We start from the raw sequence: 16299 nt of genomic DNA, 5'->3' as shown, positions 1-16299 counted from the left end.
AACGAGAAGGGTTCCCAACTTTAATCTCTGTGCCTCACGAAGGTACGAAGAAGGTTTATTTTATTCCCGAACAAGGTTTGGTTGACAATCCTGATGGATGGTTAGTCCGAACCAAATCATTTTTTATTGCAGCTCAAATTTCTGTAATAGAAGAGAATCATTAGTGGAAGAAAACAAGTTTTCAAGTTTTCTCAGTGGGATTTTAAGTTCTTTTCTGACAAGTAAATAAATTTACTCTACTGTCTATAATTATGACTTGATGCAATGTAATCGCAAATAGTTATTAAGGTTAAACTCGTATGGTTTTTATTTTCCTCCATATTTCAAGTAAGTTGAGACACAACTGGATCTTGATCAACTTCGTTGAAAAATTAACCTCAGTTGTTCAACAGTGCATGTGTGTGATTCATACATTAACACATCTTAATTTTGTGGTAATTTGAAATTGATGAATAGCATGAAAATTAAATTTTTTTGCATAATATAGAGCTTTGGTTCCTTTATAATTCATATAAACACGTCTGTTGAAAAAAAAAAACGAGATAAAGTAGAGTTGTGTTTCTACAGTTTTTGCCAATTACCTGCAGGCAAACTACAGGTTGCCTGCCTACGAATTGAAAAGCCCCGTATGTTTTACGTTGAAAGTGCACAATGACTGTAGTTTCCTAATCGAGCGTTAAATCGCTAAACCGATTGGTAGATTGTTTCGTTCACTAACAACTGGGCATGTAAACTACCTACCTGTCTTGGTCAGTTTGAAGAGCTCCATTGGCGATGATGATGAAGATGCGAGGGCACAAATTTCTCTTTTGTTGCAACAACATGAAGCCATTAGAAGTGGAAATGAAGCAATGCTGGAAGCCACGAATAAGCAGCCAGCTGATTTTGGGGCTACACTTCGGAGGAAAGAAAGGATGAAGGAAACATGAGCGCTAAAAGCTGAGGCAAATGGAAAAATGATCGCTATTATTTTGATTCAATTTTCCTACCAATTGTTTGTACTTTGCTGTTTTCGGAAGAGCGTCTGCACTGCATTCACTCCACCCGTCTCTAGTTTCTGAGGGGTGCAAATGAATTCTGCGAATTTTGACCATAAAGGAAATGAGGCTTGAAAACGAAAGCGAAATGATCTCATCGCTTCGGCTTCGGTTGGCGCACAGACCCGGCCGGTTAAATTTTGCTCGTAATAATGAGGTTTGATAATAACGCGATGTGTTTGCTTTGCTTATTTGCTTTCCAACATTATCACTGCGAGGCATCATCGCAGGTTGCATCACGTTTGTGTCCAATAAAAAAAAACGGTAGATCCAGAGCACGGGTTATTCACTGTGTAGGAGTTTATGACCGCGCATGCACAAGGTGGTTTGCCCTTGTCGGTTGGGTAGTTTCTAAAAACTGACACGCCCACTTTTTGAAATCACTAATCATAGCATGGAGTTTATGTTTGTCACGGTTTTCAGAATTAGGCATAATAAACAAGTGTTCAACGATGAAATCATAATCAGTGTCTCAAATCCAGTAAATCACACAGACGTCTAGAAACGGTTCGCTGGGTAGTTCAGAGTCAAATCTTTACTGATGTCCATCCAACTTGGTGGCGCTGACTCGCGCGATGCACGAAAAGGTCAGAAGCATTTAAATGTTCGTGCTTGAAACGGGTCTCTCTAACGGTTACTAGCGCAGCATATGTTGTTGACCCTCAAAGTTGATTTATCTTCTACTTTTTAGTCAAAAAAAAAAAAAAAAAGAATCACCATTCTGCTCTGCGCGTAAACATCGGACACCAAAAGTGGCGAAACGTGATTCAGGTACTATGTGCCTATGGCCTTGTTGTTGTATCTTATCAGCTGGTTTGATAGTGTTAGACGCGGTGTAACTTTTTTGATGGATGAGTCCTTGCGCGATAAGTAAATATTTCTGTGATTACGCTTGCAAATGTTTGCAGTTAAGTACGTGAGTCGAGATTGTGTGCAGTTTCTAATTTTGTTAGTCAGTTAAATTGATACAAACAATTGACCCTATTTTTCCATATCAAATGCTGCTGGGCTAACCGTGTTGACAAATCAAAGCTGACAACTAAACTATAGTTAGAGAAACAATTTAAAGATTGTCAGGTATAATCAAACATTGAATAGCAACGGTAACTAACACAAATATTCTACACGACTGCATTTGGTGATTAGCAGCTAAACCAACTGATCCATCGTAAATTACGTCGACTGATTCGATTGATGTCTAACAGGACTGCGAAGAAATGCCGATGACAGCAAGCAACGTAGTTAAACAGTGATATCTACAAGTGCTCAGCGAAGGTACTTGTTTTGCGACTGTGCGAAACAACAGTAAACATAGTTTTGGCCTGCGGTGTGTTAGGTAGCAACCCGTGCGCAAACGCGATGTTTACGCACTTGACCAAATCCGTGCCAAACAGTAGAATAAAATGTAAACAAACGTTAGCTAATCGACTAATTAATTACGGTTTCAGTGCGTCTACTTGTTTTCGGTGCTGGTCGGTTTCTGATACCTTGCTTACCTGGCGTAGGCTTGTTCAATTAACGCATTTTCTACTGTGATTCCACTAATACGTAGCAATGCTTCGTCGATATCGATACATTTAGGCACATGCATGTACTCGGTGAGCTGGAGCTGACTGATAAAACACGCACGTCGACAGACGGTATTCGTTCCAAACATTAGTCATCGCATGGCCCCGCGCCGCGTGTGAAGAAGCGCTTGACGGAGGCGACGACGAGTGGGATCTTAGCAATTACACGCTAAGTTTGGATTAGATTCAATTTTTCTTTCACTTTACACACGGTGTGCCTAATTCATCATACCGGCGCGCTTCATCAAATTGAACAGATAGTAGTACAATGCCTACTCAGTTAGACAGTCCGTCAATCGGTTAGTCGTAGTTGTAGTAGTTGTTTACTCAAAGTCTCCATCGCGTTCATGCGGTAACAATCTAGAGCACAAAATGCTTGCAGCCGTGTTGGGGCCCGTGTTTGCACATTGGATAAATACCTTTTTGCCGCAATTCCGCTTGACTTTGTGTGGGTTCTGCCGCTCGCCATAGAATGCCTCGTGCGAGCCCAGACACAGCGCCCAGCGTAAACCGTAGACTCACACGTGAAGATGTGTGATAGTAATAGAAAAATAAACCGCATCGACCTTACCTGTTTTACGAGCTTCGCTGAGCTGAGCTGAGCTGAGCCGAGCCGCCGGCTGCCGCTTGGTTTGTGTGTAGCAATACCTACGACATGTGTGCGCTTAGATAGATGCGTTTCGTAACCGTTAATGGGTTCTGGCGTTTTGTTACTATGTTTGCAGTTGGATTAGCCAGTTTCAGCTATGCAGATACGGTAGCCGGAACGGTATTTTGTTTGCTTTCATACTGACTGCTTTCCCAACGTACTGATTGTTAGATTCTGACGGTGCATAGCAAGATTACGATAGCGAATTATATTTTTAACTTTGGATTTGTTTTTGTGTGCTTCCTGGTTCAAGTACCAACCTGAATAGCTAATTAAAAAAAAGTTATTTTGAAGTCAGTGCATCTCTTCGATTATATTTCGAGTAAGAACATTAAACAATTTTTCATTTCATTCGCAATCAAATTTCACCAACCTAAAAGTTTTTTCTTTTTCTGAGGAAGTGTGCCTATATAATTGGGTACGCACCATCAGCGTTAACATTATGCGCAAGCATGGAAAAGGTGAGAAAACGGATGACGGAATCGGTGTCGATTAGGCAAAGCTTATACTCTACTAGTAGTGGCAGGGCAGGCAGGCAGGCAGGCATTCAACGTGGGAATATTTTAATTTTTCTTGACATTTTGTGGCAGTAGTAAACGGTGCGACGGTAATCTAGGTGTGTTTGTATACAGATATAGGTGTAAGTGCAAATTAAACTGTTCGGTGGCAAACGCCAAACGGAAGTAGAGCCCTAATATGGCTTTCTACTGTGATTTTCCGGTCAGATTGAGTGTCTGAAAATTTGAGAGATACAAACAAAATGAAGAGATGGTGTCTTATAAACTAATGCTAGTTTTTATGTCGAGTTGCAGTTTCGAACAAGAGTTAGATGTTGTTAAATTCAATACAGAATTGATTGCAAACTTGCTTATCAAATTAAAACACGAACTTTGACAAAATTGTTGCAAATCTAGTGGCCAGTGGCCACCCACATTGCTTAGCACATCATTTGCTCCAGGGCAGCTTTGATCAGCCGCGTCAGTTTGCCCGGAAAACTGTACTCGTGCGTTATTTGCCATAGCTGTTCGTGCGACTATATCGTGTACTGCCCTGAAATCTACGAAATATGCTGCGTGGGCACGTTTTACTCCCGACCTTTCTGGAGGATTTGGGGTAGAGTAAAACTGTGATCTGTAGTAGCACGGGCCCCATAAAGCACGCCTGTGACTACCCGACGACCCACTCTTGCTATTGGGGATAGATGACGTAACAAAATCGGGGAGAGCATCTTTGTACCTTTTTTGCACGACTTTGACATCGAAATAGCAAAGAAAAAATTCAATTAAGAAGATTCAACCAATAGTTATTTGTTTGCATTAGCGACTATCTTAGAAACCAAGCTCATCATTTTGATGCTATCTAATCCTGTTCCGTACTGTCTTCATGCAAACGTGTTCCATCCCGTCTGCTTTCTTGATTTCCGCGCTGTAACCGTCAACGCACGAAAAGTGTTTCACAGAAGCAATACTCGTTTGGTCTGTGTTTGGATAGTTGAGAAATCATGGACCAAAGAAAAATTCAAATAACACTCATAATGTACTGATTTGTACTGACAAATGTGGTCTTTCGAAAACTCCATGTTCAGTCTGCACAATTGCGCGTCGCACCTGCCATCTTTGGAGTGGATTGCGCGAACCACACGGCCTCTCGGTCAACATGTCCGTGTATGCATCTCGCTCACAATGACGATGCATGTCTCCTTCGGCAATCGGTGTGGCTCAGCAGAGCCAAATCGTCCTCCGCTTGCTGTGTTGACAGGCATTCAGCTGTCCAGCGATCCCAAACCAGTTGACCTAACCTAAACTTGAGACATCTTCCAGGGTGTAGTGTGCTTCAGGGTGTAGTTGCTGTTGTCGTAAGCCATTGGGAACTGAGGAGGAATCAAGGAGTGATTCGGCATGAGCGCTTGGAAAAGTTAATCGTCTATCGGTAATTCTCTCAGAGAGCGAGAGTTGATATGAGACTCGAAGCGACAAACAAGAAGCTGTTACATCCTCTTCCATCCTCACACACTGCTTTCCAACTAAATTCTAAGTAGGATTCCGTAAAAGTCATAGATTCTGTCGATGACTTGCTGCAGTTTGTTTAAAGATAAACGAGAACTTCCTTCCTGCTTTATGCCCTTTCAGGTTTGTTAATGTACGCACTGACCATTGAAGGAATCGCGACTTCGCACATCGCTTCAACTAGTGTCTTCAATCATTTGCTGAAGTGTTCCAGTGTCATCGTTCTGAACTGCAATACCGAAATCAATCAGAGTTTCTAGTTTCTCCGTCGTGGGCGCTGGCATTTCCCGAATATAACAGAATACCCAATCAGATGATTCTTGCAAAAAAAATCACAGAATTGTAGATCCAGTTGATATTTCTTTCAAAGTTTGTTATTAATGTGATAGAAAAACTTGCGACACGTAACATGCTTTACAAAGATTCTATCTCGTTCTGTTACTTATAACATGCTTTACAGCATTTTGGTTATAGAGCAATCAGAATTCTGGTTTTTGTGACACATCTTGATATAAACTAGGTCAAATTATATCATAATTTGATATATTTGTGATATGCCTAGAGCGGATTTTGTTACTACTTTTGAGACCAAGTTTATAACAAAACGCAAAGGGGATGGCGACAGGGTGCTGCTCGATCAATTAGAACCCCGAAACTTTGGCATCGTGGCACTGCGGGAGATCTGTCGTAAAGGCGAGAAGGTGTGGAGAATCCGTGGCGGCAAAGCCCAATCTTTCCAGGGCGGTGGAGCGACCAACGAGCTGGGAACGGGCTTCCTAGTTTTGGGCAAAATGCAGGAAAGCGATCAATGAAAGGATGTGCGTGTTGATGATTCAACAGCATCATAAACGTGCATTGTCCATACGAAGGTAGACGTGACGACGAAGAAGCGTTCTATGCGCAGCTGGAGGCAACGTACGACAGCTGCTCACGACGGGTCATCAAGATCGTCATCGGGGATATGAACGCTCAGGTCGGAAGGGAAGGAATGCATAGACCGGTGAGCGAAACCCATAGCCTGCACACCGACATGAACGTTAACGACCAGTGATGCATCAACTTTGCAGCTTCCCGAGGCTTGGCGGTCACCTAGAGAACACCTAACCAACGAACTTCAAACCAAATCGACCATATTTTCATGGAGGGCCGGTTTTTCTCGAACATCATCAACGTACGCTCCCTATGGGGTACGGATCTCGACTCGGACCATTATCTAGTAGCAGTACACGTGCGCTCAAACCTATCGACGGTTTATACCTAGCGATAAAGCCGCCTTCTTTTGTGGAGCTAGTTGCTTCGACCCTCGAAAACGGATGGAGTATGATACGCTCGGCCGTGAACGAGGGCGCAACCGCGGTGCTAGGAGTGGAAACATCGAGTGCACGAAATGATTGGTTTGACGGGGAATGCAAACAAGCAATAGAGAGGAAAAACAGAGCTTGGAAAATTTACCTAAGCATATCCACGAGAGAGCATTTGGCCAAGTATCGACGAGCGTGGAATGATTTGACCACGATCCTGAGGAGGAAAAAGCGCCAGAAGGAGGACAGAGATCGTGAGGAACTGGAACAACTATTCCGGGCTAATGACACGTGCAAGTTTTACGAGAAAGTGAACCAAACTCGTAAGAGCTACACACCCAAACCTGACATGTGTACGAACGAGGAAGGGGATCTAATCACGAACGAGCGTGAGGTGGTCGACAGGTGGAAGCAGTATTTCGATGAGCACCTCATCGGCGATATAGCAGCAGGAGACGCAATGGAAGTTAACCTCGGAGAGCCTACAAACGACAACAGCGGGGCGGCTCCCGATCTCGAAGAGATCTGGCGAGAAATTCGTCAGCTGAAGAATAATAGAGCCCCCGGAAAGGACCGTCTCCCGGCAGAGCACTACAAAAATGGCCAAGAACCGCTGGCAACGGCACTTCATTGGATATTTTCTAGGATTTGGGAGGAGGAGAAACTACCAGAGGAGTGGATGGAAGGTGTAGTCTATCCCATCTACAAAAAGGGCGACCAGCTAGATTGCTGTAATTACTGCGGCATCACGTTGGTCAACGCCGCCTACAAGGTGCTATCCCAGATTTTGTTGCGTCGTCTATCCTCAATAGCAAGAGAGTTCGTAGGGCAGCATCAGGCGGGCTTTATGGGGACCCGTGTTACTACGGATCAAATTTTTACTCTCCGACAAATCCTCCAGAAATCATATTTTCGTGGATTTCAGGGCAGCATACGATACAGTTGAACGAGCACAGCTATGACAGATTATGTAGGAGTATGGTTTTCCGGGCAAACTGACGCTGCTGATCAAAGCTACTCTGGAGCAAGTGATGTGCTACGTGCGTGTTTCGGGGACACTCTCGAGTCCTGTCGAATCGCGCAGAGGGTTACGGCAAGGGGATGGATTATTCTGTATGTTATTCAATATCACTATTGAAGGTGTGATCCGGCGAGCGGGCATCGACACGAGAGGAACGATCTTTAGCAAGAGTAGCCAGCTCCTAGCCTTCGCAGACGACCTCGAAATCATTACTAGAAACCTTGGGGTGGCGGAGGCAATCTACGCCAGACTAAAAACGGAGGATAGGGTTACAAATCAATGCGTCTAAAACTAAATATATGGTAGGAAGTGGCCCCAAAGAAAGCAACATTTGCCTCCCACGGACAGTGACTATTGATGGAGGTGAACTGGAAGTTTCCCTCCGCAAGATGCTTCGACCTGGGAGCATGCGCCGCCGTACAAAGCTGACGATGTACAAAACGCTAATCAGACCGGTAGTTCTCTACGGACTTGAGACAGTAACTTTGCTTACGGAAGACATACGTGTACTAGCCGTATTTGAACGAAAGGAGTTACGGACTATTTTTGGCGGAGTACAAACGGAAAGCGGAGAGTGGCGGAGGCGTATGAATCACGAGCTACAGGCACTGCTTAGAGAGATTTCCTTCGTACACCTGGCGAAAGTTGCGAGACTACGGTGGGCCGGCCACGTCGCAAGAATGCCGGACGACTGTGCAAAGAAATCTGTTCTCTCCAAAAACCCCACCGGCACCAGGAATCGACGGGTCCAACGTGCTAGATGGCTCGACCAGGTTGAAGCCGACTCGCGTGTGTCGAGACGCGCAACGAATTGGCGACGAGTAGTCCAGGACCGAGTACAATGGAGAAGAATTCTTGATACGGCCAGAGCCACCTCGGCACTCGGCTGGTAAGGGAGCAGTATAGAAAAAGTTACTTACATTTTCATAAAATAATGTTTGTTCTATGACGCTTGCTAGACGACATTATTTTACAAGGAGGTGATGTTCAGGGAACGTAAAAAGGCCTCCCGTGCGCGTCACAATTACTCATCGTTAAAATTACGGAATCGCCACATACCGACCTACATACCTAACGGTTCGCGTCTTTGATAGTACCAGCTGCGGAAAAAACTATCATCAAAAAACAAGTCTGCCTCGTTTTATCGCTTTTCGATAAGAGCTATCTGTACGCACCGATGCGATGTAGTTGCGAATGAGCGTTTTTGATATTTCTTACTTTTCAACGTACCAACGTACTCTGTGATGTTTTAAAATACCATGGTCAATAAAATTTAATATTGGGCTTTCAATTGCCTATCCGCGTGGTATTTCATGCAAGCTAATTACCGCTAAAGTATAATATATTAAAGCAGCACCATAAATTCAGTAATAATTATTAGGGCAATTCGCTAAGCGGCATTGTAAAAATCATAAAGGAGAGCCGTAGAGTATAATTTATTACGTTACAGTCACTCAGCTTTGGGACTGGGACTAGGGGTCTTATTTGTGATATTGTAATTAATCGGCTAGGTTACATTGTGTTGTATTGGTGCTACATTTCTTATTCGAATAAAGTATTCGAAAACGATCTTTAGTTTAGTTAGTGGTAAAAGTACCTGAGTTTAGTACCACATCCCCAGCAAATTCATTCGATTCACTGACAATCTTTAGCATAAATCTTCAAATTGTATGCTTACTACCTAGTACTTCAATTAAATTGTACATTTCGTACCTAGTTATTCTACTGCTTGCAAAGGACCGTTTGGGAAAGCGAATCTAATTTAAATTAGCTTCATCTCAGTCAGTTTGCGGTTTCACCGCAAAGCACCACCAGTCAACATCCGTCCGTAGGGAAAGTGTCGCCAAATGTCACGTGCTAAAATAATATGCATAAATAAATGAATAAATAAATAAAATATGCTGATGATTTTCCGCTGTAGATCCAGTTTGCCGCAGCACTTTCTACGGTGGCATTCCACCTGAAGAAGATCGTTCAGGTTTCACCTTAACCTTGGCCTCCGCTAAATAATCGCGCCTGTTTACACGGAATTTGGGTTTCCTTCCTTTGGGGGGAGTCTGCTCTCTCGTGAGTGCCGTCCTCTATTTATAGAACGATTAATTAAGTTAGCCATACAATGATGTGCGGTGCCGGTGCTGCTGCTTGGTGGTGTGCTGCGCTTAAACTGATAGGTAATTGTAGCAGAAAGTTTCACATATCGAAGGAGATGTGCCCTCCGATGTGCGCGAGTGAGTAGTTACAGCTGAGAAACCGGTCTTCTTCTGTACGTGGGACGAAAAAAAAAACACCTGTCGGCGGCACTTTTTCACTTTATGTGCATTCCACATTAATATAAAAGTGAAGCAATTGATCCATTGAGAAATCTCGTTTCGACCCGCCGCCGCTGCTGCTACCGATTTTTCCCTACTCCAACTGCCGTGTGTGCGTAAGTGAATGGGATGAAATCTAGCACCTTAAACGGCTTTACTTTATAGCTGTGATGATGCTATCAGTGACGGCGGCGATAGTGGTAGGTAATTTACGCTGCACTATTTATCGGAAGGTGCCGGTAGCGACGGAAAATCAAATTGGCCGCCCGTAGTCGTACCGGTTGATTGTGGACCGGCTAGCTGAGCGAGGGAAAAGCTAGCTTAGCTAGCTGACCGTAATTCGATGGTTTCCATCCGTTTAGCGCGCAGCAGACGACGTGCGTTGTTTATGACTGGTCTTGCTAGAAAGATGTGTGTGTGTGCTGCTGAATTAGACGTGGATTTGACGCGATGGTTTAATCGGGTTTTTTACCCAACGCGATAATGTATCGCTAATTAGTTTTTGTGCATTTTTCTGGTTCGTGAGTTTTGTTTACAAGAAGACGAAGTGAATTGCTTGTCGGTGTAAGGAGGAAAAGTAAGTGAACTCGACAATTAAATAGCCGAACCCTTTCGCAAAATATTAATATAAATTTTTGGATATTTTATTGTTGTACAAATTTAGGCCGCTGAATTTTGGAATTTGATATTTAGGATAACTTTTATGGGTCAATGAATGACAACATCATATGTTTTAACTTGTGTTGTAACCTCATGAACCTATAAATTTTAGGTTCATGTAGCTAACAAATTTTCTCAGTTATTTTTAAAACTTATATTCTGGAAAGAGACCAAAATATTCACGCCTTTCTCTTAACATACCGCCCCGAATTCAATTCGGATTTGGATTTGAAAATTGTTTGCACACCCACCATTATTGATAGCACTGATAAATGATTGTAGATTTTGCTGCTGGGTTGCAATAAGCGAAACCTTTTATCCAACACTTGTTCCGTGAAATGATCCGTTGTACAAGCCACAACAAAGCAACATTTCTTTAACGTTCATCGTTATATCAGCAAAAGTGGTGGCAGCAGTTTTTCCCATTCCGGGCGGGCGAGTGACACAACGCCCAGTCGGCCACCTCATTTTTCCGCTGTGCCCGCAACGGTGACGACGCTCGTCAGGCAGAAGAAATAGGTGTGAAAATCATGCAACTGTATCTCGTTACGGTCGACGAGGATTTTTCATCTTTTTCAAGTTACAAGTTTTGAGTCGCATATTTTTGCCCTCCATTCTGTACGCTCGGAGCGAAGTCAGAAAATCGGAGTTCACGCGTTGCCGCCGGCTCTAGGGCATCCCCGCCCGCTCTGGTTTGCTGGGTGGATAACACCATTAAGTGGATGCCGGAAAACCTCGAACTTGCCATTGCCGGTGCGGTTTGCTTCGGTGGAGAACACCTGCTAAATCGTGCTCGCTGTCGCGACTTACTCACACCTGAATAATCGCACCAAAGAGATCGGAGAAAATAAACGATTCAATCACGATCTTTCGACATTGTGTGGCTGGCTGCTCGAGAACGCCGGGCCCGATTGTGTGCCGGGAATGTCGTCCTTCAATCTTCGACGGCATCGATCGATGGCATCCAACTTCTCGTGTCGCTATCTTAATCATTGCAGTCAAGGTTGGGATAATCGAATTTGCATGTTAGCAACTTTCAGCTGATGATGATAATCGTCTTTGTTGCATGAAAGTCGTAATTGAAAATTAAACAAAGTTGCACATTTTTTGCGCAGAACTGAGAACTAGACCGCGCTTCTGTGACGCACATTGTTTTACAAGTTTTGTTACATAATCACACCTACTTTTCGCTCTCTGCACAGAGGAATAACTTAAATTCAATAGAAAGTTGAGTTACGGCTCGGATCCTTTAATTCATGAGTCGATTGCTGGAACTGAGCTTGCGCCAGCTAGCCTAGTGTCAGGGTGATGGTGTACTTTCATTAATGATTTATGAGGCTGCCCGGCTCAGTATTGTACTGCCTATGATCGGCAAATGAGTCATGGCGAGACTCCTCTTGAATTCAAAAGGGCTGCTGCGCGCTTAGGCGATGATTAATGTGGAAAGTATTCGGCGCACAAGTCGAGTCGTGAGGCAGGTCACTGCATTCGGGATAGTTTGATTATTTGATTATTTTAAATGTTAAATGTTTAGTAGTGCATCCAACATTCAATAGTAAAATAGAAATATTAATTTTTTCTACTACTTAATTCTGCATTCCGACCGAAACTAACAACTTTATTTTTTCATACCTTTTCAGGTTGATTCTAACTTAAGAGTTGTCAAATCAGTGGTTATGTAGGCCACGATGATCGTCTGCGACGACTAGAGGTGAGTGAATTACAAAATAACCAAAAGAAAAAAAATCGTAAAATTTTGTTTGAAAACCCAAAGTGTGCATTTCAATGTTGTGCCTTACAGCTTCTTATTGATTTTGTGCAATCGTAAACCTGCATATGTACACCTTTACGCGACAGTAAAACTGAAACTAAGCCAGAGTTTGTAAATGCAAAAAGCTTACGTAACGATAGCAATGCTAGAATAGTTTATGACGTCTTTTAAGAGACAGAAAAGTGATAAACAGACGTCGTCTGACAGAGACAGCATGCAGCGTGCTTCGAGGCTGTTTTCGACAGACTTTATTGGCTTTTGCACTGCACGGGATGAGTTAATCTTTCCTTTGAAATTTGTTTACTTTATGCAGTAACAACAGGGGGCAATTTTCCGAAACGACGCGTAATTCGTACGTTTGCTCTGCTGGTAATAACGGGGCAAATGGAAACCAAAATTGATTTTGCGAAATCTGTAATGACTATAGTCACAGCCCCATTGCAACTTTTTGCAAATTCCATTGATCGGAATTTACTGGATTCGCTCGGTTCACCGGATTGGAAACCAAATCCACCCGAACTGGTTCGATTCATTTGTATCTGAAATTAATGGTGTAATAAATAATTAATACACGAATGTGATCGCTACGCTCGGGTAGCGTTTACATGTAATCGCTACCATGATGATGAATCGTTAATTAGTCTGTGTTATGGAGCTACAAAGGTCGGCAGTGCAAAGATGGCGTATGATGTTGGCTCAATAGTTCAGCCCAGTTCTAAAAGTAATGAAACTTAAGAGTTAGAGGCGAAACACGCATCTGCCAGAATCATAAATGAAGAGAAAAGTTTCTCTATTGATACATTTCATTAAGACTTTTGAAAAAGGAACTTTCCTGGTTCCACTTCAGGCTGTTCAACCGAACATTTTAACAAAAAGATGACTTTTTCAACCCACTGAATCGACTAACTAGTCTGTTATCAAATAAAAGGTACTTTGAAGAACGGAGGAAATGGATATTTTTGACAAAAAGGTATCAGAAACCGTGGCGAAAACAGGTAAGCAACTACGCTCAATGGTTTGTTCGTACTACCAGCTCCACTCCGGAGTGATGAAGTTGGACATAGAGAGACTAGACTCTTTTCTGGAGAAAATCGAGAGTCTCGCACTAAAGTCTGGTTCCAGCCACTCGACAGTGCTGCGCGACCAGAAAGCGCAGTAGAAGCTTAAGAGTAAAACCGAGAGGAATCGTTCCTCATCGTTTCGTGTCTTGGACCGGGAGGTCTGAGTAATCAGCCAAAACTAAACGTGCAAAAGTTCGTGTACAAAATGGACATTTTTATGCGGAAGTGCCAGCCGAAGCCAGCCGTATCTGAGTAGCAGGCAATCAAAAAGGAAGAACGGCTGCTGGTGAAAAACATCTTTCCGGCGAAACATGACGTCGTGGTCATAACAGGTGACGAGACCTACTTGACGGTCGACAGCATCGACTGGCAGTGGACCAGCTACTTTACCTTGCCCACTAAGTAAGTGATGACGGCAAATATATCTCCTTCTGCGGCTGACGATCAGCCATAAGCAGGCTTGGCACGCACTTTTCGTTTCAATTTTGCTCTTTTTATTACTGTACCTCAGCCAAGCAAAATTTGAAAACATAGTGTATGAGACATTTGTAGAACAAGTATTTGTCTACAATATTGCTGAAGAAAGTAATGTTTTATCTTTTGTATTTACGGCGCCATTAGGCTGCTACCCTATTGGTAGCGAAAAGAGCGCTCTTTTTGCTACCAACGGCATTACAGTCCTATAGCGCCGTAAATACAAAAGATAGAACATTACTTTCTTCAGCAATATTGCAGATAACAACTAATTCTACGAATGCCCCATACACCACTTTTTCAAATTTTACTTGGCTGAGGTGCAGTAATCAAAAGATCAAAATTGAAGCGAAAAGTGCATGCCAAGCCTGGCCACAAGGAAATGTTCAAGCCGTTATTTTTTTTCGGAGTGAACAGGGAGTTATATTGCCTGCCGGAAGTTACCGTCTTCATTAAAAAAGTATCACGTGAAGGAAAATGGGGTCTTTTTCCCTGATCTGGTCCTAGGTCCATTATGCCAAGATATCACTGGAGGAGATGGACCAGCTGAAGATAAACGTTGTACCGAAGACCGGCAACTCGCAAAACGTCCCACCCAGTTAGCTTCGAGTTATGTTGGTTGGTTGGTTGGTTGTCGTATGTTCGAATCTCGGCTAGGCGGTGCTTGCTAGATAGAGTCTGTGGGATCGTTGCACTGGTCACGTCATTTTTCTGTACCCTGACAGCCGGCTGCGAAATCTGTCGATAAAGAAGGGAAATGTCTAAAGACGGTAAAAGTAAATCCAAGGGTTTACTTTTTTCCAAAAGGTCCCACAGCTGCAATTGATAGAAGTTTTTTTTGGTGAACCTTAAACGGAGGATCTATTCCAATAGGTAGTGAAAATAATCAAAATGCTCAAGGTTGAATTTCCGCGCGATCGCTTTGCTCGCTAGGTATGGATGACGCCAGTTCAATACGCTACAAGCAAAATGCGAAAAGGTTTATGAGGAAGAATTTCGTTTCGCAGTAAACAACTGTCTTGTTGAAGACTGCCGCACGGTACAAACTAGGTTCTTTTCTATTCAACCTTTGGCAAGAGCACACGTCACAACGGTAGCGGCATCAGCAGCGAACGGATTTAAGAAGTAGATCCAACATAAGGAGGGCCCAACAATTATAGTAAGCAAACTGTAAAATAATAAATCACAAGTAAGCGCTGATTCTCACTCGACAGAACCAGCATAACTAAAACCATCCTTTTTAGGGCCACTAGAAACATTCAAAACGGCCCTGCTCAATGCGACCATTGCATAGCAGTTCAAAAAAGCGAAAAGTGGAACTTTTTTCCTAGTGTCTCTTGTTTTCATTTTATCATTTATCTATGGTCTTCAACATTTTTGTGCGTACGAATATCCCCCTTAATCTAAAACTGTCAAACGTTAGTCATCGCTTACTATAATGAAAATAAAAAAGTAACTTTTTTGTGTTAGGAAATTCAGACATTGTAAATTGTAAATATTGTAAAAACAAGCAACTTTGCTGAAGAAATAAAATTTCTATCTTTATCGAGTGCTGAACTATAAGACATATTCTTTAAAACTTCTTTAAAAATTGGTTTTTCATCCTTAGCTTTTGTTAGTTGCATTTTTACAAGAAAACAATGTTCTAGGCAATTATCGAAGCTCTCAAAATACACGTTTTTGCAAAAGACTGCAAATCTTATGGACCTTTACTTGTTGAGTAATCGCATATTCAAGCTTTAAATTTCCATAGCTTTACGGAGCCCATGGGGTAAAATGGGGTAAGCGGATTTATGAAATCAACGCTTCATCTTAAAGCTTAAGTCGAGTACTATAAACTTGTAAGGGGTTCCGCTTGTCCCCAACCACCCAAATGAGAGTACGGCAAGCACACGTTTTATGTGTTTCGCGTTCGCGAAAGGCTCGATACACGTCCATTTTTGTTTGTGTTCGTAGATAGACACATGATTTATTCGGCAAAGTTATAGAAATTATAAAGATAAACAATTTTGATAAAGAAATGACATTTCTATCTCTATCGAGTGCAGAGTTGTAAAGTATTTTCTTTGGAAATTCTTTAAAAATAAGTTTTTCATCTTTAGCATATGTTGGTTGCATTTTACAAGAGTATATGGTTCTAGGCGATTATTGAAGGACTCAAAACGCATGTTTTTGCAGAAGGTTGCAAATCTCTAGGACCTTTCCTTACAAAGTTATCGCTTATTTAAGCTTTATTTTTCCTTAACTTCACGAGCCAAAAGCGATAACTTTGTAAGGAAAGGTACTAGAGATTTGTAATCTTCTGCAAAAACGTGCTAACTGGGACTGCCAACTGGGAGGCGAGAGTTTCCATGTACAATTCTGAATATGGTATTTTGGTATCTCTTGAAGCGTTAATTTACAAATAGACATAACAATTTTTAGAATTTTGAATCGACCATG

At 42.5% G+C, this 16299-nt stretch overlaps 2 protein-coding genes across 3 annotated transcripts in view; one reads left to right on the top strand and one right to left on the bottom strand.

Moving 5' to 3' along the window:
- LOC128743547 (RING finger protein 121) overlaps positions 1-16299 on the bottom strand; it is a 396237-nt gene that overhangs the window by 128051 nt on the left and 251887 nt on the right. The gene's annotated exons all lie outside the window — the stretch shown is intronic.
- Positions 1-16299, top strand: part of LOC128743537 (protein kinase C and casein kinase substrate in neurons protein 1) — a 74665-nt gene that overhangs the window by 38564 nt on the left and 19802 nt on the right. For both annotated transcript variants that reach the window (XM_053840133.1, XM_053840134.1), the window contains exon 2: positions 12192-12262. The gene's annotated coding sequence lies outside the window, so the exon portion shown is untranslated. The remainder of the gene's footprint in view (positions 1-12191; positions 12263-16299) is intronic.

This window comes from Sabethes cyaneus, chromosome 3 (genome assembly GCF_943734655.1).
Source record: "Sabethes cyaneus chromosome 3, idSabCyanKW18_F2, whole genome shotgun sequence".
NCBI lineage: Eukaryota > Metazoa > Arthropoda > Insecta > Diptera > Culicidae > Sabethes > Sabethes cyaneus.
The sequence above is the reverse complement of the archived record's forward strand: the minus strand, read 5'-3'. Positions and strand labels throughout refer to the sequence as shown.